At 37.2% G+C, this 21,380-nt stretch overlaps 1 protein-coding gene and 1 pseudogene across 3 annotated transcripts in view; one reads left to right on the forward strand and one right to left on the reverse strand.

Annotated features, from left to right (window-relative positions):
- CPOX (coproporphyrinogen oxidase) overlaps positions 1 to 4,474 on the reverse strand; it is a 30,454-nt gene extending 25,980 nt beyond the window's left edge. For 2 of the 3 annotated variants that reach the window (XR_004681125.1, XM_035015196.1), the window contains exons 1-2: positions 4,338 to 4,474; positions 2,604 to 2,673 (exon numbers count right to left, since the gene is read on the reverse strand). The gene's annotated coding sequence lies outside the window, so the exon portion shown is untranslated. The remainder of the gene's footprint in view (positions 1 to 2,603; positions 2,674 to 4,337) is intronic. The other variant, XM_035015194.1, reaches the window with a different exon arrangement.
- A 4,550-nt stretch (positions 4,475 to 9,024) lies between these two features.
- LOC118017316 lies at positions 9,025 to 19,541 on the forward strand (annotated as a pseudogene).
- Positions 19,542 to 21,380: the final 1,839 nt, after the last annotated feature.

A 21,380-nucleotide genomic window follows, 5' to 3' on the forward strand; every position in this document is an offset into this window, starting at 1 on the left:
GTCCTGACCCTCTGCTGAGCAGTAATGGAATGGCAAGAACCAAAGGTGCAAGATGAATGGAGCAAAATAAGGCTGGTCTTTGCATGTTCTCTAAAGAACTTGTACTCTATTCAGAAGTCAGTGGAAATCCTTTGAAGGCACTGAGGCTGAAGGTGGCAGGATTAGATTTACATTTGAGATAGATCTGCTCTGCAAGCAGAGTGGGGGATGGAATGTGAGGGGTGAGGCTGGAAGCAGATGGGTAGAGGAGCTCAGGCAGTTAGTTGTAAGGTTGTAACGCGGCTCCTTTTCATCCTAAGGAAGAGTCTCCAGAAAGCATTAGGATTATTCACATTAGTGACTCTAATAATAACAATTTGAACCTTATAAATCCTTTCTTCTTAGGAGCTCTAAATAGAGTCAAGTTTGTAATAAAACAGTCTCTCTCCACTCCACCCTATGATTTACATACACCATACAGTGTATACAGTACCCAGTGGGCATGCTCCCTAGGTTTTAAGCCAGCAGATCCTGCAAATAGGATTCATGTGAGCTAAGCAGTCACCAAGGAAAAACTGGACTGCTCTCCATGGCACCAGAAGCTGAGAAGGGAGATAGTTCTGCATCTGATTTGGTGATCCTGTAGGTGGTGGGGTAGATTTCCAGGAACCATGGCAACTCTGAAGTGACTGACAGTAGAGAAATAAACTTCTGCTCTATCACCACCCAGCCAGAATGGGAGGGGCTGCCAGGGGAGCAGGAGAGGGGAGGGAGGATGGGAGAGCTGAGGTCACAGTCTCCCCCTTTGACTCTGCCTGGAATTCACCAACACTGTTCAGCTACTGTCAAATTAACAGGGTCAACAGTGCCAGGTAAAATAGCTACCGGAGTCTTTTCTTTAATACCTGAGGAGTGGCTGGATGATTTCATGAGAAAGGAATTTATCCCTGGGGATGGCTCTGCAATATCAGTTCCTGCTTGTGCACTCAGCCAAGCTTTTTTTCTAGTCTCTAAGTCTCTCAGAAACATATCTGATTCTAAGTCTCTGAAAACATGCAAAATGTAAATAGATAAAACAGCTCTTCCCTCTGTTAGAGTTGTTAAGATTGAAGAATCATAAGGTATTACCCTAGACTGCTTGAGGTAGAACCTAATCCAATGGTTTTCAAATTTGTTTTAGTATCAGATCCCTTGAAATGAAATCCTATGAAAAAGTTCAATTAATATGTGGACAGAAAGCAGAGCTGCTTCTATTGAAAGAGGTTTCTGCTTGGCAATGCCTCCCACATCCTATCATGTGACTTAATTCTTTGAACCCCTAGGACCTAGAGAAGCAGAGGTAATGATTAAACCAATTCTTCCATTTTACAGAGGACAAAAATGAGTCCCAGAAAGGTACTAATTATCTGAGTGGAGTGCAAAGGCAATGGGGGGATGCACCGAAAGAAAACTGAGGGTACTATACAAATTCATGGTAGAGAATGAAGTTGGGTTAATGGTTTCTTTGGAGTTAGATCAGTGAGTCAAGAAGAAGGACAAATTAGGGGCGTCTGGGTGGCTCAGTTGGTTAAGCCACTGCCTTCGGCTCAGGTCATGATCCTGGAGTCCCGGGATCGAGTCCCGCATCGGGCTCCCTGCTGAGCCCTCTGACCCTCCCCCCTCTCATGCTCTCTCTCTCTCTCTCATTCTGTCTCTCAAAATAAATAAATAAAATCTTAAAAAAAAAAAAAAAAAAGAAAGACAAATTGGAATGTGTGAGGGGTGAGAGGAAGGATTAACTTAGATCCAGAGAAGGATTTCCAAGAAGGAGAGATACAAACTTTGGAACTTTGATGTCTCCTGCCTGGAATTTGTTTAATGTAGCAAAGCTGCTTCTCTGTCTAGAGAGAATCAAAGCAAGCTTTGAATGATAGGCCTGCATTGAAGTGGAGACCTTCAGCCCTCCCAAACATTGGTCATCATCATCATCCTTGGCATTATCAAACATCCATTAAAGGTCATTACCAGTTAAACACAGAGGCGCATTTCCCGCCGGACACTGTGAAGGTCAGTAGTTTAGACAGAAAACAATATGGCAATTTCCTGATAATTCACGGGAGAAACATTACCCAGTTCCAACCTGTAGAGGCTACTTTTAGGCAACAGGCTTGAGCAATGGAAACCAGAGCAAGGCAAATGGGCCCACAGTGACTACTGAGTGGAATACAAACAGGGCTCACTAAGCGACCCACCTCAAAATAGTCATAGACCCTCACCGACTAACTACAACCAGGCACGGTTCTTAAGATTACAAAAAAGGGGGAAATTCCATACATCCCCATACTCCTTCACTCTGCACTATAACTGTGACCTCTCCCCACTGCCTTGTGGCAGACAGTCTCCCCTTTGCTGTCCTGCCCGCCACTTCCTTGCAGTGGTATATTCAATAAGCTTCTATCATTTTTGTTTGGCCTTGATGAATTCTTCCGCCACCCCGGCCGCCGGCCCCCAGCCCCCACCCAATGGGATGCCCCGCATTTGGTAGCTCCCACCCAACTGGAGCACTCCACACAATCTTTCTTACCTTCTTTTCTATGTTCAAAATCAAACTCAAAATTTACCTGGTCCAGGGAATGTGTACCCACCTGATTCAGTTCATTATTGGGCTTAGCAACTTCTATTCTTAATTTACCTCACTGAACCTCTGTTCTTCACCTGTAAAGTACAGATAATAAGAAAGATTTCTCAGTGTTTTTATACGAATAAAAGGAAATAAGATATGTTAGCTATTTAGCACAGTGCCTGATAGTAATTATTTGAAAATGTTTTAGTTTCTTCTTTGGCATGGATCTCTGATAGACCAAATTAATAAAAATTTGAAAGAGGTTAAATTTTTTCTTTAGTATCTTTCCATCTTTTCTTTTAGAATCCACTCTAATTCTGGGTTCTCTCATTTTTTATTTCTTCTCATCTCCTCTGCCTTTCTTTTTATTCTGGAATAACTATGATAAACTTTCATTAATGTGGAAGTTAACTGATTTGTTAAGAATCAAAATGGAGAATGAATCAGACCCCAATATCCAGTACAGTAGTTTGCCTCTAGTTACAAAATTTTTAGAATTCTTTCCCTTGGACATTCACAGCAGAGATGTTTGTTTCTCATGACTGTTTCACCTCTAGATGGTTAAAAAACATCTTTTATCTGTAGATAGTAAATTCAATAGCATTGACCAAGGGTAAGTGTCTCTGCAGATCAGCATTTGGTCAATCCAGACCAGCTGAAATTAACCCATGTTATTCAAGTGGAAATGCTAGAACTGGAAAGTGCAATATCTGAAATGAAAAAATGCAATGAATGGGCTTAACAACTGATTGAAGATTTAAAAAAAAATTATTAACTTGAAGACAAATCAATAGAAATTAGCTATTGATAATTTAAATTCAATAGAAACTAAACAATGGAGGAAAAAAATGACTGAAATAAGGTTGAACAGAACTTCAGTGAGACTCAGTTTGTGAGACAATATCAAGAAGTTATATCTTTGTAGTCAGAGGGAGAGAAGCGGGGAGGGAGAAGGGAAGAAATGGGCAGAAAAAATATTTGAGGAAATAATGGCCCAAATTTCTCAAATTTGGTCAAAAACGTCAGTTCACAAATATAAGAGGTTAACAAATATTAAGTAGGATAAATACAAAGCAAACCACACCTTGGAATATTATAGTCAAACTAATGAGCACCAAATAAAGAGAAAATCTCCAAAGACAAAGGGCATATTTCATACAAAAAGAAAAATATATGAAAAATGACTGACTTCTAATGGAGACCATAAGACAATAAAATTACATACTAAAGTTCCAAAAGAAAAAAATCTATCAACCCAGAAGTCTATATCCAATGAAAATCTTCCTCAAAAATGAGAGTAAAATAAAAACATTTTCAGGTAAGTAAAAGCTGGAAGAATTAATCACTATTAGACTATCAAAGACTATTTTTATTTCATAATATAAAAAAGAAACTAACTGCTTAAAGCAAAAATAACATTGAACTATGGGTTTTTAACATATGTATGTATAAAACATATGACAATGATAGCACAAAGGATGAGGGAATAAGTACATGGGATTCTGCTGTTGTAATGTTCTTAATTTTACATGAAGCACCACAATATTAACTCCAAGTAGATTGAGATGATTTAAGGATGAATAATGTAATCACTAGAATACCAGTTAAAAAAACAAAGAGGTACAGGCAACAATAGAGTAGAGAAATTAAGATAGAATACTAAACATTTTTTATTAATTCAAGAGAAGGGAACAAAGGGGGAACAGAGAAACAAAAAGATGAGAAAAATAGAAAACGAACTGCAAGATGGATGTACCTGTTCATCTTGAGGAGAAATGCTCCTTTTTGTGAACACCCTAATCATTCTCACAGAATTTTTTCACATTATACCTTGCATCATAGTTACTTGTTTATAATTTTCTCCCTCTTACTAGACAACAAGCTCTTTGAGGATGAGAACCATGGCCAAATGGAAGAAGAGATGAGAACCACGAGACCTTTAAGTTCACTGAAGATTCAGTTTAAGTGTCTTCCATGTGATTAGCTTGCTTCCGTGTGAATTAAAAAAAAATGAGTAGCAAAGGGTAGGTTTGAGCAATCTTTACACATACTTATCATATTTCAAATAAACTTTTTGCCCCACTGGCCAATTGGCGTAATCATTTCTACATGGTGCCAATTGATCAAGAGGTCACAAAAACTACCTCTAAACCAGAGGGTAAAGAAGTTTCTTGTTGATTAAGGCCAACTCCAACTAACTGGTGGTGTGGCCATATCACACTCAGCAGGGAGGAACGTCACAATTGCCTTAAAAGCTCATCAATTCTTATTCTTCCCATTGTCAGCCATGGGTACAGGTGGGCGAAGTAAGAGCATACCCGGTATACAGCATGATCCTGCTTTAGGGTGTCATAATATTCATGTTTACTGTGACTACAAGCCTGGATTTTCCAGAAGGATCTCATAAATACACTCTAAATTATCAGATAATGTGTTCAAATTTGAGGTTCAGAGTATATGATCGTCATATTTATGACAATATTATTCACATGAATTAACATGGAGTTTCCTAAAACACTCTCTAAAAGCTCATCAATTCTTATTCTTCCCATTGTCACTCGGCAAACGATGACATAAACTTGCTAATTTTGGTCCAAGAGCAAATGAACTCACTTCATTCTTACTATTGTTCTTACAAAGGCTCCCAGAACAGTAGTTTGCAAATAAACACATAAATAAATAAATAAACATAAATGTTTTTATATGTAAGCCTTGATGATCTAGGTACAGGTATACTGAATGCACTTTCAGCTTTTATTAGTGGACATTCTTTTTTAGTCCCTTAATTTTCACATCATATATGAAAAGACAAAAGACGTGAATTAGCCATTAACTACATACAATTTTTTGAAATGAATTGATTTTCCCTAAAGCTTACTAAAAGCAAAATCTAACCCTAAAGTCATAACCAAATGTTTTACAGTATGAGAAAATCAGAATACCCAGGAAATGAGCATTTATTCAAATACTCTTTTACTCAGTGTCTAGTCTCATTACATATTTTTAAATTCTACCACAGAAGCAATCAATAGCTCTATCAGTGTTCATCAGCAGACTTCTGGTCAGAATAGCATCAAGGAGTCATTTGGCTAACATTTCATAAGAAAAATTTACAGCAAATATCTCTCTTTGAAATCTATTGGGAGTCTATTCATGGGCATTTTCAAATGATACTTAAAATCTTATAAACAAATGATTCAATGTTAAAATATGAAATCATCCAAATCACCTTCCCTCCAAAAGTATAAAATGGATAGATAAAAATATGAAAAACAACTCATTTTCACCAACAGAAGAGAGATTATTGAATGCAGTGTGGATTTTACTTCTTTCTTTCTTTCTTGTTTAAAGATTTATTTATTCTAGAGAGAGAAAGCAGGGAGGGGCAGAAAGAGAGGGAGAAAGAGAATCCTCAAGCAGACTCCCCACTGAGCATCGAGCTCCATCCCAGGACCCTGAGGTCATGACCTGGGCTGAAACCAAGAGTCAGATGCTCAACTGACTGAGCCACCCGGGTGCCCCGCTTTTTTTTTCTTTTAACACCAACACCACAACTCTCACACGTTTTGAACTCTTTTTGCAGTGGAAGTCAATAGCACAGATTATAACTTGTGTTTTTTATATATAACCAACGTATTGAGATCTAATTCACATACTACACAATTCACTTATTTAAAGGTAAGTTTTTAGTATATTCACAGAGTTGTGCAATCATTGTAATAATCAATTTTAGAATGTTTTCATTATCCTAAAAAGAAACTCTGTACCCATTACAGTAACTCCTCATTCTCCTCAATCCCCTCAGACCTAGACAACAACTAATCTGATTTCTGTTTCTAAAGATTTTCCTATTCTGGGGGCACCTGGGTGGCTCAGTTGTTAAGCGTCTGCCTTCGGCTCAGTTCATGATCTCAGGGTCCTGGGATCAAGCCCCGCATCGGGCTCCCTGCTCAGTGGGAAGCCTGCTTCTCTCTCTCCCACTCCCCCTGCTTGTGTTCCCTCTCTCGCTGTGTCTCTGTCAAATAAATAAATAAAATCTTTAAAAGAAAAAAAAGATTTTCCTATTCTGACCATTTCATATAAATGGAATCATAAAATATGTGGTCCTTTGTGACTGGCTTTTTTCACTCAGCATATTTTCCAGATCACCCATGTTGTAGTATGTCTAGTACTTCATTGTTTTTTATTGGTGAATAATATTCCCTCATGTAGCTATACCACGTTTTATCTATTCATCCATCATTGATGACTACTTGTGTTGTTTCCACTGTTGGGCCATTATAAATAATGCTACTTTGAGGTTCAGAGTATATGATCGTCATATTTATGACAATATTATTCACATGAATTAACATGGAGTTTCCTAAAGTTTTCATGTATAAGTTTTTTTATGGACATAAATTTTCATTTCTCTTAGATATATGTCTAGGAGTAGAATTGCTGGCCTATGTGGTAACCCTATATTTAAACTTTTGAGGAACTGCCAGCCTGTTTTGCAAAGCCCACCAACAGTGTATAAGCATTTCAATTTCTTCACATCTTTGTGGACACTTTTTTATTATACATATCCTAATGGGGTGATGTAATACCTCATTGTATTGAACTCTTTTTTTCCTGTTTCTTACATACCTAATAGCATGAAATTAGTTTTAGACTTCTCTTATTTCCAATAAGACCTCACCTAGGTGACACATACTGTATGTGACCAATGAATTCTTCTTTAAAATTAGATTAACATTGATTAAATGTTCATTAAAACATCTAAGGATCTAACACACTTGCTAGGAACTGATTTAAAAACTAGTAGCCTACAATAGGGACCACAGTAAGTTGAAAGACAGCTGCAGTAGGATATGTATCTTAAAATCCACAATGAATTTTCAACTTCTGGCAATGGCAGACAGAATAATTTTGACCAGTAGCCCCCAGAAAATCTCGACAAACTTTTTTCCAAAAAAATCTACTTGTAGGTATTGGAGAGCTAACAAGTCAGTGAAGATCATTAGGGTCAAGAGTGAGGAAAGAAAGGAAAAGAATAAGGGTGGAATAATAGAGATGAGCCTACCAATTTGGTCACTTTTGTCCTAAGGGTATATACCAACTATGGAAGAGATGAATAAAAAGTTGAGCAGAGTTTTTTAATACCCTCATCTGGATGGAGGACAAAAACTGGATAATAAGGCTTAATCAAGGAATGGGGGTGGGGGTTGGGGGGGCCCTAGTAAATATCCCAAGGACTAAGCTGTAAGAGTATAGAGATTAAGATTTAGCTTAGTCATAAAATAGCTTAATCCTTGATACTATATCAAAGTGAACTTGCATTGCTAGTAGTTCTAGACCCTCCTCAGATAAGTGTAAATCCACTTTAGAATTCAAAAGAATTAACAACAACAACAAAAAAATCTAGGTATATCAAGGTAAACTGATGAAAATGAAAGAGAAAATCTTAAAAAAGAACAAGAATTATTGAGATTATCTTCAAAAGAGCAATAATTCAACTGGAAGCTGACTTAGTAAATAAATAATGGCATCCAAAACACACTGGAATGATTTACAGAGTTCTGAAAAATAAATATTGCCAATCTAAAATTCTTCATCCAACAAAATACCCTTCAAGTATGAAGGAGCATGCATCAGTTTCAATTACCACATAACAATTTACCACAAATTTAATGGCTTAAAACAACACCATTTATTATATCCCAGTTTCTATAGGTTAGAAATCTGGGTGTAGCTTAACTAAAAGAACATTAAATGGAACAATAATAATAATGAAATCAATCCAAAAGAAGGCAGGAAAGAGAGAAAAGAAACGGGTATGACATATAAAAACTGGACACTAATATAGTATATTTAAACTCAAATATATTGGTACTCACATTAAATATAAATTCCCCAAAGAAAAAAATAATTTTCAGACCAGGTTTTTTTTTTTTAATTTTAAGTAAGCTCCACAATGAACGTGGAACCTGAACTCATGACCCTGAGGTCAAGAGTCACATGCTCTACCAACTAAGCCAACGAGCTGCCCCTCAGACTGGATTTTAAAAATAAAACTCAACAACTGTAGGCTTCCAATAGTAGGTAGATCTTAATTATAGAAAAGTTAGAAGATGGGGGCACCTGGGTGGTGCAGTCGGTTAAGTGTCTTCTTTCAGCTCAGGTCATGATCTCAGGGTCCTGGGATTGAACTCTTAGTTGGGCTCTCTGCTCACTGGGGAGTCTGCTTCTCCCTCTCCCTCTCCCGCTCCCTCTCCCTCTCCCTCTGTGCTTTATTTCTCTCAAATAAATAAATAAAATCTTAAAAAAAAAAGTTAAAAGATGGACAAAATAATAACATACAAACACTTTTGTAGCTAAATTGATATTAGACAAAACGATTTTAAGGCAAAAAGCGTTACTAGAGTTAAAAAGGGATACTTCATAATGATGAAACCGTCAATATGCCACGAAGAGATAGCAGTATGCGCTTTTAAAACCTTCCCACAAAATATTCCAGGCCCAATAGACTTCAGCAGTGAATATTACCAAATAGTTAGGAAGAAGTAACACTGATATCACACAAATTCATTTATATAATATTTCAGAAAGTGGAAATATTTCCTAACTCAGTCTGTGAGGCAGCATAACGTTGATACCAAACCCCTGCAAGGATGTCACAAAAAAAGGAAGATTTCAAGACAACGACACTCATCAACACAGAGTCAAAAATTCTGGGCAGAACATTAACAAAGTCCAAAAATACATAGAAAGGATAATCTATCCGTGGGGCGCCTGCGTGGCTCAGTGGTTTAAGCATCTGCCTTCGGCTCAGGTCGTGATCCCGGGGTCCTGGGATGGAGCCCTCCCTCAGGCTCCCTGCTCAGCGGGGAGTCTGCTTTTCCCCTCTCTCTGCCCCTCCCCCCGCCACTTGTGCTCTCTCTCTCTCAAATAGGTAAATAAAATCTTAAAAAAAAAAAAAAAGAAAGAAAGGATAATCCATCCTGAACAAATTCTATTTAGCTGAGAATGTAAGTTCCTTTAAATTCAAAGATTAAGCAACATAATTCACCATAATAACAGAATAAAAGGGAAAAATCATAAGATCATCTAAACAGGTGATGATAAAAGCATTTGATAAACTTTAACATTTATTCCTGATAAAAAAAAAAACCAACCTCTTTGGTACGGCTACACTGATAAACAGTTTGGCACTTTCCTATAAAACTAGGCATAAAGGCCCCAGATGATCCAGCAATTGCACTCATGGACATTTATCCCAGAGAAATGAAAACGTACATTCACACAAAAATCTATACATATATGTTCATAGCAGCTTTATTCATGATAATCAAAAACTGAAACAATCCAGAGGTCCTTCAATGTGTGAATGTTAAACAAAATGTGATGTATCTGTACTATGGAATACTACTCAGCAACAAAAAAGAAGGAACTACAGTATTTATATATGAAACAACTTGGATGAATCTCCAAGGAATTTGGGGAAAAAATCTACAAATTATCTCAAAATAAAAAATATAATTAAACAATAACTCCTAACAAACTGGTAATAGATAAATTTCCAAATCTAATCAAAAGCTGTTCTAAAAAAACATACAACAAACATCATACTTCTTGGAGAAATATTGAAACTTTTCTTTAATATAAAGAACAAAATAAATACCTGCTCTCCTCACTTTTATTCACCACTGTATTAGAGGTCCTAGCTTTGGAATAAAGCAAAACACAAAATAAAAGTTGTAAGGACAGGAAAAGAAAACTGTCATTATTTACAGATCATACGGTTGTATGTGTAAATTCCAAAAGAATCTACAGATAAATTTTAATATTAATAAGTGTATTAGCAAAGATACTGGAATAGTCAATATACAAAAACTGTATATATAGTATACAAAAATAAATTGTATACATTAGCAAAAAAAGAAAAAATTTAAAGTATATTGTTTACAATAAAATAAGATTAAATGCTTAAGAATAAATCTAACAAAAGTTGTACAAGTCCTCTGCATAGAAAACTACAAGCATTATTAAGAAAAATTAAGATCAAATAAATAACAAAAATGCCATTAATGGGTTTTTCAAAATCAGTATTATGAAGACATCAAGTTCCTGAATTGATCTATGGAACAAGTGCCATACCAATCAAAATCCCAGTAAATTTTTGTTATTATTGCTGTCGAAATTGACAAGGTGATTATATAATTTATATTGAGATATAAAGAAGTAAGGAGAGCCAAGTCACTGTTAAAGAACACCATGGGAAACTTTGCCCTACTGAGAATTATTTAGAGGAATTATTAAATTATTTTTAAAATATTAAAAAGCTATATAGGTTAAAGGAGTGCAGTACTTGCACAAAAATGGACAAAAAGCCCACTGGCACAAAATAAAAAATGCAGAAATAGGTAATGCTTGGATGGACACGCAATTATGACAAAAGCAGAGCTGTAGAACAGTGGGTACAAGATGGTCTTTTCCATAAATAGTGCTGGGTCCATACATTAGTCCTATATAGCTGTCATAACAGATAACCCACAGACTTATCTTAAAACAACACAACTTTATTATCTTACTGTTCTTTATGTCAGAAATCCAACACAAGCCGCAATGAGATAAATCAAAGTATTGGTAGGGCTGTGTTATTCTCTGGAGGCTCTAAGAAAATCCATTCCCTTGCCATGCTCAGGTTCTAGAAGCTTCTGGTGTTCCCAACTCATTGTTCCACATTGACTCATGGCCCCCTTGCTTCATTTTCAAAGTCAGTGATGTTGCATTTCTCTGATAATTCTTCCCTAGTCACATCTCTCTCTGACCACAGCCTGGAAAGGTTCTCCTGTTTGAGGGACCCATTTGATTAAATGGGGCCCAATCAGAAAACCCAGGATAGTCTCCCCATCTCAAAGTCACATCTGCAAAGTCCTCTTTGCTTTGGAAATCTCCGTGATTAGGACATGGACATCTTTGCAAGGCCATCATTCTGCCTACCACAGTCAACTAGGCATACCTATGTAAAAAAGAAGAAACTTCCTTTACCTCTTACCATACACAAAACCAATTCCAGATGAACTGTAACTCCAAAAATAAAAGTTTGGAGGAAAATATAGAAGAACATCTTCATGATATTAGGGTGGTGAAGAATTTCATAATTAGGACACAAAAAACATTTAACATAAGATTGAGAAATTGGTCTACATTAAAATTAAGAACTTCTTTTCATTAAAAGGTCTTATTAAAAAAGTGAAATGCAAGTGACTGAGCGGGAGAAGATATGCGGAACACACACCACCAATGAAGGGCTGTGTCAGTTTGGGTTTCCCAAAAGCGGAGCCCTGAGAAGAGGACCCAGGTACAAGAGCATGTGTTACACTTTACAAAAATACAAGTCAACAGCATTCCCCCCGCCCCGAAAAAAAGGTCTTAAATATAATAATTAACATTTATGAAATGCTTTCTACGTGCTAAACTCTGGACTAAGCATTTTGTGTATATTAGTTCAGTTAAGGTTTATAACATGCCCAAGAAGTAGGTTCCTTTATAGTTCCCATTGAGGAGGAAGCTGAGTTACAGAGTAATGTCCTAAAGCTACTAAATATTGTTCCTGGAGGTGGAGATTTTGTCTTTTTTGTTTACTGCTACGTTCCCAGTACCTAGAAAAGTGCCTCTTAACTGAATCAGGTGGCAAAGACAGGATTCAAACCCATGCTGCCTCTGGCAAAGACTGCATTCTTAACCATGGCACAAGACATCTCATAATGCTTCTCGTCAATTTCAAATCTTCTACTCCACGTAGGTTATGAGAATAAAGACAATAAATGTACAGGAAAATGAAAATTAATTTAAAAATTTCATCCATTAATCTAGATGCCTTAGAGAAAAGACAGATGGGAGAAACCACAGCCCTGAAGATTGTTTTAAAATACTTCTCTTCCCCACTGGGTTTAAGATTGTATTCCTGTCATTGCCTCACCAATGAACCTCACAGATTATAAAAACTCACCTTCCATAACCCTCGTCCCAACATACCAGCCTAATCCCTCATGACACTCTCTCAGCTGAAAGACGTGTTGGCGCTGGCTGTTGGGTCAGCAGTGGTGTGACAGCCAGGGCCACAGAAAGCCGAAATCATGTTCCGAAAAGCAAACACATGTTCCTCTAAGGAACAGACAGCCGGGGTTTTCACACTAAATGCCAAGCATTTTTTCCCCGCATCAGTCTGGGAGCTCTAACAGTTCAGAGATGCTGATCAAGAAATGTATTGTCCAGACTACAGATACCCTACTTTAGAAGCTTTTATTGCTGGTGGTGTTGGCGATAGTGTGTGTGTGTGTGTGTGTGTGTGTGTAAGTTCATGCAGTGGTGCACTCTCTCTTTAAGAAAAGTGATTACAGGGCGCCTGGGTGGCTCAGTTGGTTAAGCGACTGCTTTCGGCTCAGGTCATGATCCTGGAGTCCCTGGATCGAGTCCCGCATCGGACTCCCTGCTCCGCAGGGAGCCTGCTTCTCCCTCTGACCCTCCCCCCTCTCATGTGCTCTCTCTCTCTCATTCTCTCTGTCTCAAATAAATAAATAAAATCTTAAAAAAATAAAAAATAAAAAAAAAAGAAAAGTGATTACATAATAAGACCCTAAAGTCTCTTCTGAGAGATCACAATTTCCCTTTCATTAGAAGATGGCCAGGTTGATTTTTGGTGGGCAAGGGGAATTATTCCAAAGTATTATTCATATTTTCTCACTGAAACATGCATTTAAATTAAGGACCACAAATCAACATTTGTCAGTCAAAGCTATAGAAGTGGCTATTACCATGATTGTATTTACAAGTTTTGGCACTTGTGATTATGTCTTCAGAGAAAATAAGCAATCTAAATATTATGTATTTCTATTACTTAGGCATTTTATTTTCTATGAAGTATATTTATATATATATATCTCCATTATCATATCAAATCACAATGCCTGCATATTGCTATTCCTTGAGCCTATTGAAAATAGATGATTTATATTTTCCTTATAATAAGTTTGCATACAATTACTTATTCAGTCAAAAAAACTTATTTATTTTGAAAACTATAATTTCACATACCTTTACTAGAATTATATGTAATAAAGTTCCAGCCTGGAGGGAACGATTTAGAAAAAAAAATAGCATATCTGGAGGACTAAAGAACAAATTGCAAATATATGGTACACAGGATTATTTATCAAATATTATATTTTGTTTACTATATTTTCATTTTCTCAATATAAGAGTCCATAAGTATAACTAAATGTGTTTGTTTGTTTCTCCTCTTGAAACTTGAAGGGCATTCGCGATCTCCCCCTGAAATGAAGAGAGTTTACATAAGGGGTCTCTGGTGTGGAAACTAAACCAGGAGAGAGCCAGATCATTTTTAGGAGATACAGTTAGTAAAAAGATGTCCACATCCCAAACCAAAGACCCTTGATGGTAATATGATAAAAGGGAGCTAAGGAGAGTAGGGAATCAAGGTTAATAATCAGCTAACTTTATGATTGGGAGATTATCTTGCATTAGCGGGATGGGCCTTATGTAATTACAAGGGTACTTAAATGTGGAGGATGGACAAAAATAAAATGTGTCAAAGTGATGTGATGTGGGATAGATCCAACAGAACATTATTTTCCCCAAAAAAATGTTGGGGGGAATGTGTTGATTCTTTTTCCATTAGTGTAAAATTTATTGAGTTTATTTGTACAAATACCCATGATTTATTTTTATATGTGCAACGCTATACTGGATTATGAATATGAAATGAAACAATTCAGAAAGTAAAGACATGCTTCCTAAAGAGTGAGCCCCACGTGCTCTAGGAGCATAGATAACGTGCACCCTACAGAGGCATGATTATGGATGTGTTGGTGTTTGAAATATATGAATTACATGGTGACTAAACTCATGCCAAGTCTGTAGTAAGCATTTATATGAGATAGAGCTAATTGAGAATAATTAGGTAAAATTAAAATGATAATGGCAGTGTTAATCTTGATTTTTTTTGTGAGATACAGAATGTTTCCTCTTTTCCATTAAGATGGTCACTTCCCACTTATGTTACCATAAACAAAAAATGCCTTTTTTTCCAAGCTGGTATTGGACTCAGCCAACACTTTTCTACTTCTCTTCCACTTCTTCTGGATCTCAGGCATAAGGTCACTGACCTGACCACCTGCTAGTTGGCCCTCATCCATAGAGTGATGCTCTTCACAATACTATTCTTAGTGTCTTCACCAAGAACTTTTGAGTCACTGAATTGTCAAAATGACTTCAAATGTAAGGTGTTTTTCAACATGAACAACATGTTAAGGGGCCTCTCCATCTGCAACACCTGCTTTTGTGCATACTCCAGGCCATGGTCATTAGCCCCAGCATCTCCTGGCTGGACAAGTTTAAACAGAAATCCACCAGTTACATCTTCCATTCCTTCTCCTTATGGGTCCCCAGTTTGTCTTTCAGTAGTAGCCTCATGTGCTACACCATGGCTTCTAATGTGACCAAGACCAATCTGCTAAATACCAATAAATACTTCTCACTTTTCTCCATAAACTACATCATCTGGAGTCTGTTTTTCATACTGTCACACTTTAGAGATGCCTCCTCTGCAGGAATCATGCTTCTTGCAAGTGCATACATGGTGGTGATTCTCTTGTCCAGGTATCACAGGCAGCCCTAGCACCTTCACAATACCAGCCTCTTCTTACGAACCGCCTCAGAGAAAAGGGCCACCCAGACCATCCTGCTGCAGGTGCATTTCTTCGTGGTCATGTGCTGGGTGGATTTCATCACCTCATCTTCTTCAACCCTATTATGGGCATATGACCCAGTCATCCTGGGTGTCCAGACTTTTGTGGACAATTTCTTTTTAAAACTTTTTTTAAAGATTTTATTTATTTGAGAGTGAGATGGACAGAGCATGAGTGGGGGGAGGGCAGAAGGCAAGGGAGAGGGAGAAGCAGACTCCCCGCTCAGCAGGGATCCTGACTCAGGGTTTGATCCCAGGACCCCAGGATCAAAACCCAACCCAAAGGCAGACGCTTAACTGACTGAGCCACCCAGGTACCCCTAAATTTCTATGCTACTGTCAGTCCTTTGGCATTAATCAGAGGTAATATAAGGACAATAAAGATGATGAAAAATATGCAATGGAAGTATCATATATTTTTAATAAATTATTAAAGAAAATAATTCTCTTAAATACAGATTTGTTTATCATCACTTAAATTATTCACACAGCAAAGAACTTGATCTTTGATTTAATTAAATTGTATGGAATTAAGGGTCCCCGGATGGCACAGTCAGTTAAGCATCTGACTCTTGGTTTAGGCTCAGGTCATGATCTCAGGGTCATGAGATCAACCTCGCCTGGGGCTCCCTGCCCAGCTCAGAATGTGCTTAAGACTCTCTCCCCCTCTGTCCTTCCTCTCACTTGCATGCTCTCTCTCTCTCAATTAAATAAATCTTTTGAAAAGCCTATGGAATTATGCTCTTATTATAGCTAAATACTTTTTTTAAATTAATTTATTTATTTATAAGAGAGAGCACATGGGGGTGGGGAATGCAGAGAAAGAGAGAGGGAGAGAGAAAGCCAAGGCGGGGACAACACAGAGCTCTATCACACAACCCTGAGATCATAACCTGAGCCAAAACCAAGAGTCAGATGTTTAACTGACTGTGCCACCCAGGTGCCCCTATACCTAAATATTTTTGAAAACAATGCTACTGAGAACTTGCTAGATTCTTTAGATAATTCCATCATGATTTGGAAGTCCTATACATTTATATATTTCTTATCTTTCATTTTGATTCTCAGAACTTTATGTATGAAAACTTTTCTAACTTTTTGAGGTGTACTTTTAAGAAGTTTTTATTGGTAATGAAATGCCTTGGGTACCTTGCTGCAAATCAACTGACCATATATATATAGATTTATTTCTACACTCTCTATTCTTCTTTATTGATCTATATGTACACCTTTATGCCAACATCACACTCTTTTTGATTACTTGAGCTTTAAAGTAGGTCTTGAAATCAGGTTGCTTTCCTCTGCAGCATTGTTTTGACTATGCTAGGTTCTTTGCCTTTCTATGTAAATGTTTTGTTTATTATTTATTTGTTTATTACCTTTGACCCCTTCATCCATTTCTCCCACCCCACCATCTCCTACTTCTGGCAACCACCAATCTGTTCTCTTTATCTATGAGCTTGATTTTTAAGATTCCAGATATAAAAGAGATCATACAATATTTGTCTTTTGCTGACTTTTTTTCACTTAGCACAATGCCCTTGAGTGTCATTCATATCATCACAAATAACAAAATTTCCTTTTTTTTTATGACTGAACAATATTTCAATGTATGTATACACCACAATTTCTTTATTCATTCATCCACTGATGCTCTTATTTTGTTTCCATATATTGACTTATAAATAGTGCTGTAATGAACATAAAGGGTGCATGTATCTTTTCAAACTAGTGTTTTCATTTTCTTCAAGTAAATGCCCAGAAGTGGAATTGCTGAGAGCTCTATTTTTAAGTTTTTGAGGAACCTCTATGCTCTTCTTCATAGTGATTGCACCAATTTACATTCACATCAACAGTGCACAAGGGTTCCATTTTCTCCACATCCTTGCCAACATTTGTTAATTTCCTGTGTCTTTGATAATTGCCATTCTAACAGGTGTGAGGTAGTATCGCATTGTCATTTTGAGTTGCATTTCCCTGATGATTAGTGATGTTGAACATCTTTTCACGTACCTGTTACAATCTGTATGTCTTTAGAAAACTATTCAGATCATCTGCCAATTTTTTAATCAATTTTTCTTTTGCCATTAAATTGTATGTGTTCTTTATATATTTTGGATATGAACCCCTTATCAGCTATATGATTTGCAAATATTTTCTCCCATTTGGTAGGCTGCCTTTTTATTTTGCTGATGGTTTCCCTTGCTATGCAGAAGCTCTTTAGTTAATGTAGTACTATTTGTCTTTTTTTTTGCTTTTGTTGCTGTTAATTTTGGTGTCAGATTTAAAAAATCATCACTGGGGCCTCTGAGTGACTCAGTTGGTTAAGTGTCCAACTCTTGATTTCAGCTCAGGTCATGATCTCAGGGTCGTAAGATTGAGCCCCTTATTGGGTGCTGGGCATGGAGGGTGCTTAAGATTCTCTCTCTTCCTCTCCTTCTGCCCCTCCCCTGCTTCTCCCTCTCTTTAAAAAAAAAAAAAAAATCATCACCAAGACTAGTGTCAAGGAGCTTACTGCCTATTTTCTTCTAGGTTTCAGGTCTGATGTTCAAGTCTCTAATCCATTTTGAGTTAATTTTTGTATATGGTGTCAGATGGTGGTCCAGCCTTATTCTTTTTCACATGGCTGTCTGGTTTTCCCCACACTATTTATTGAACTGTCTTTTCCCATTGTATATTCTTGGCTCCTTTGTTGTAAATTAATTGACCATATATTTATTTCTGGGCTCTGGGTTTATAAGTCTTTTCTTATTCTTACATTAATAAATCAGAAAAAGAAAGCATTTATTTTAATACAATGGGATGAATAGCACATTAGAAAAAGCCTGGATTTTGGGGGGTGCCTGAATGGCTCAGTTGTTAAGCCTCTACCTTCAGCTCAGGTCATGATCCCAGGGTCCTGGGATTGAGCCCCGCATTGGGCTCCCTCCTCAGTGGGAAGCCTGCTTCTCCCTCTCCCACTTCCCTGGCTTATGTTCCCTTTCTCCTGTCTCTCTCCTTGTCAAATAAATAAATAAAATATTTAAAAAAAAAAAAGAAAAAGCCTGGATTTGGGGAGCCAGAGGTGATTTCAAACCCAGACTCTGCCCCTAATTAGCTGTGTGACTGTAGGCGGGTTACTTGATCTCTCTCAGACTTTGTTTTTCACTTTCATAAGAAGGAATAAAACATCTTCTTGATTGTTGTGAAGAATTTTTATCCATCAGTTTCATCAACATTTAAGCACTTATAAATCTTATTATAATATAATACAAATATTGAAATAAATAAAACATTAGACAAAAAGCTCCTCAAGTCCTTGATTATCTTTATTACCATGTAGCACTGACCAGCTAGCTACTTCTGGTAGGTGCTAAGTAGGTATGTGTTGGATGGGTGGACCCTGAGAACATGAGTCAGTACATAATAACAGCAGGACTGCTTCTCTTCTGTGATCTGGTTCCTAGAACTGCTTGGTTTTTTTTATTTTTATTTTTTTTTTATTTTTAAAGATTTTATTTATTTATTTGAGAGAGAGAGCACATGAGATGGGGGAGGGTCAGAGGGAGAAGCAGACTCCCTGCCGAGCAGGGAGCCCGATGCGGGACTCGATCCAGGGACTCCAGGATCATGACCTGAGCCGAAGGCAGTCGCTTAACCAACTGAGCCACCCAGGCGCCCTAGAACTGCTTGTTGAAGGGCTCACCTCCAGTATCCTTCGCTGTGGCAAAAAGAAGGTCTGGTTGGAACCAGTGAGACAAATGAAATCGCCAACACCAACTCCTATCAGTGTATCTGGAAGCTAATCAAGGATGGGCTGATCATTCAGAAGCCTGTTACTGTCCATTCCCACACTCAGTGTTGAAGAAACACCTTGCCCTGCTGTAAAGGCAGGTACAATGGGCACAAATATGCAAAGGGTACTGTCCAATGCCTGAGAAGGTAAGCTGGGTAAGAATTCAGAGCTGGTTCCTCAGAAGATGCGGTGAATTTAAGAAGACCGACCACTGCATGTATCATAGCCTATACATGAAGATAAAGGGGAATGCGTTTAAAAACAACCTGATTCTTATGGAACACATCCCTAAGCTGAAGGCTGACAGGGGCAGCAAGAAGGTGCTGGCTGACCTGGCTGAGACCCACAGGTCTAAGATCAAGGAAGCACATAAGTGCTGGGAGGGACAGCTGCAGGCCAAGAAAGAGAATAAGACTGACACCAAGAACTAAAGCTCCCCCTCTTTTGTCTGTACATAGTGGCCTCGGGACTTGTAGAGCCATCATTATTCAATAACATTAGGCTTTATCTGCCTGAAGGGGAAAAGTGAATTGCATTTGTTTTTCTGCCAACTCTGTGGTCATGGTGAGCATTCAACCAATTAAAAATCTAAGTCTTTTTTCGCATGAACTGCTGTTCAATAAGCTCTCCCTCTTCCTGTTTATGGATTATTGAATTACTGAACTGAAACACAGGATTTTTTATTCATCTTTAATTACATTTTATCATATTAACTTTAGCCAATTTAATTTTAGCTGTTCGGTTCTGTTGGCCATTAATCTGTCGGTATGCATGTTAATCATGCCTTCCAGACTTATGATGTGTAAATTTGATTAAAGTGTAAAACTCTATTCATTCAACACAACAGGCCCCTGCCCCAGAGGATCAGCAAGAACATCCAGCTAAGACCAAGTTTACCAATCATAGAGAACTGCAAAACTCCAGCTCTAAGGGAAAATAGTATATAGAATACATGTTTTTTTCTGCACAATTCTTTAGTCTTTCAATTTTAATTTTTTCCCTTTCCTTTTTCAACCAATTTCTTATTTTATCAACTCGTTTTTCAAATCATTTTTAATTTTCATTTTTACAGTTATATTCTATCTTTCATTGTATTTATTTTTGAATATATGTATATACATTTTTCTTTCTTTACAATTTTGGGATGCAGTTTCTTCTGACAAACCAACAAAAATACACTCAGGATATAGTGTTTTGCTCTGTTCTGTTCACCTGTCTATATTCCTTCTTTTTTTGTTGTTGTTTTTTCTTTTTTTTCTCTTTTAGTCTTCATTTTTACAGTTACATTCTATCTTTTCATTTTATTTAATTTTATTTTTGTACATTATGAATTTTTCTTTCTTTACAGTTTTGGGATCTAGTTTTCTAACAAACAGAAGAAAATACACACAGGATCCAGTGTATTGCTCTATTCCGTTCACCTGTTGGATTATATTCTTTTTTCTTTAATTTTTATTATTTTTTCTTTTAGTTTCAGGTCTCTTCTGATTTCCTTAGAGTATATTTCCCTGGGGTCATTGTTGCCATTTTAGTATTTTGTTCTCTTGTTCATCTATTCTCTGGACAGAATGACAAGGTGGAAACACTCACCTCAAAAAAGAGGACAAGAGGCAGTACTGACTGCCAGGGACCTGATCAGTATGGGTATAAGTAAGATGTCAGAACTAGAGCTCAGAATAACGATTATAAAGCTATTAGCTGGGCTTGAAAAAAGCATAGATGACACTAGAGAATCTCTTTCTGGACAAATAAAGGAAATAAAATCTAATCAAGTTGAAATAAAAAAGGCTACTAATGAGATACAATAAAAAATGGAGACTCTAACTGCTGGGATAAATGAGGCAGAAAAGAGAATTAGTGATATAGAAGATGAAATGATGGAGAATAAAGAAACTGAGAAAGAGATAAACAACTACTGTATCATGAGGGGAGAATTCAAGAGATAAATGATACCATAAAGTGAAACAATATTAGACTAATTGGGATCCCAGAAGAAGAGGAAAGAGAGAGAGAAAGAGAGGGGCAGAAGGTATATTGGAGCAAATTATAGTAGAGAACTTCCCCAATCTGGGGAAGGAAACAAGCATTCCAGTCCAGAAGGCACAGAGAACCCCCCTTAAAATCAATAAAAATGGTCAACACCAAGACATATAAGAGTGACACTTGCAAATCTCAGAGACAAAGAGAAAATCCTAAAAGTACCTTGGGACAGGAGGTCTGTAATCTACAAGGGTAGAAAGATTAGACTGGCAGCAGACATAACCACAGAG

Source organism: Mirounga leonina, unplaced genomic scaffold (assembly GCF_011800145.1).
Source record: "Mirounga leonina isolate KUSES-001 unplaced genomic scaffold, KU_Mleo_1.0 Mir_169, whole genome shotgun sequence".
NCBI classification, from domain to species: domain Eukaryota; kingdom Metazoa; phylum Chordata; class Mammalia; order Carnivora; family Phocidae; genus Mirounga; species Mirounga leonina.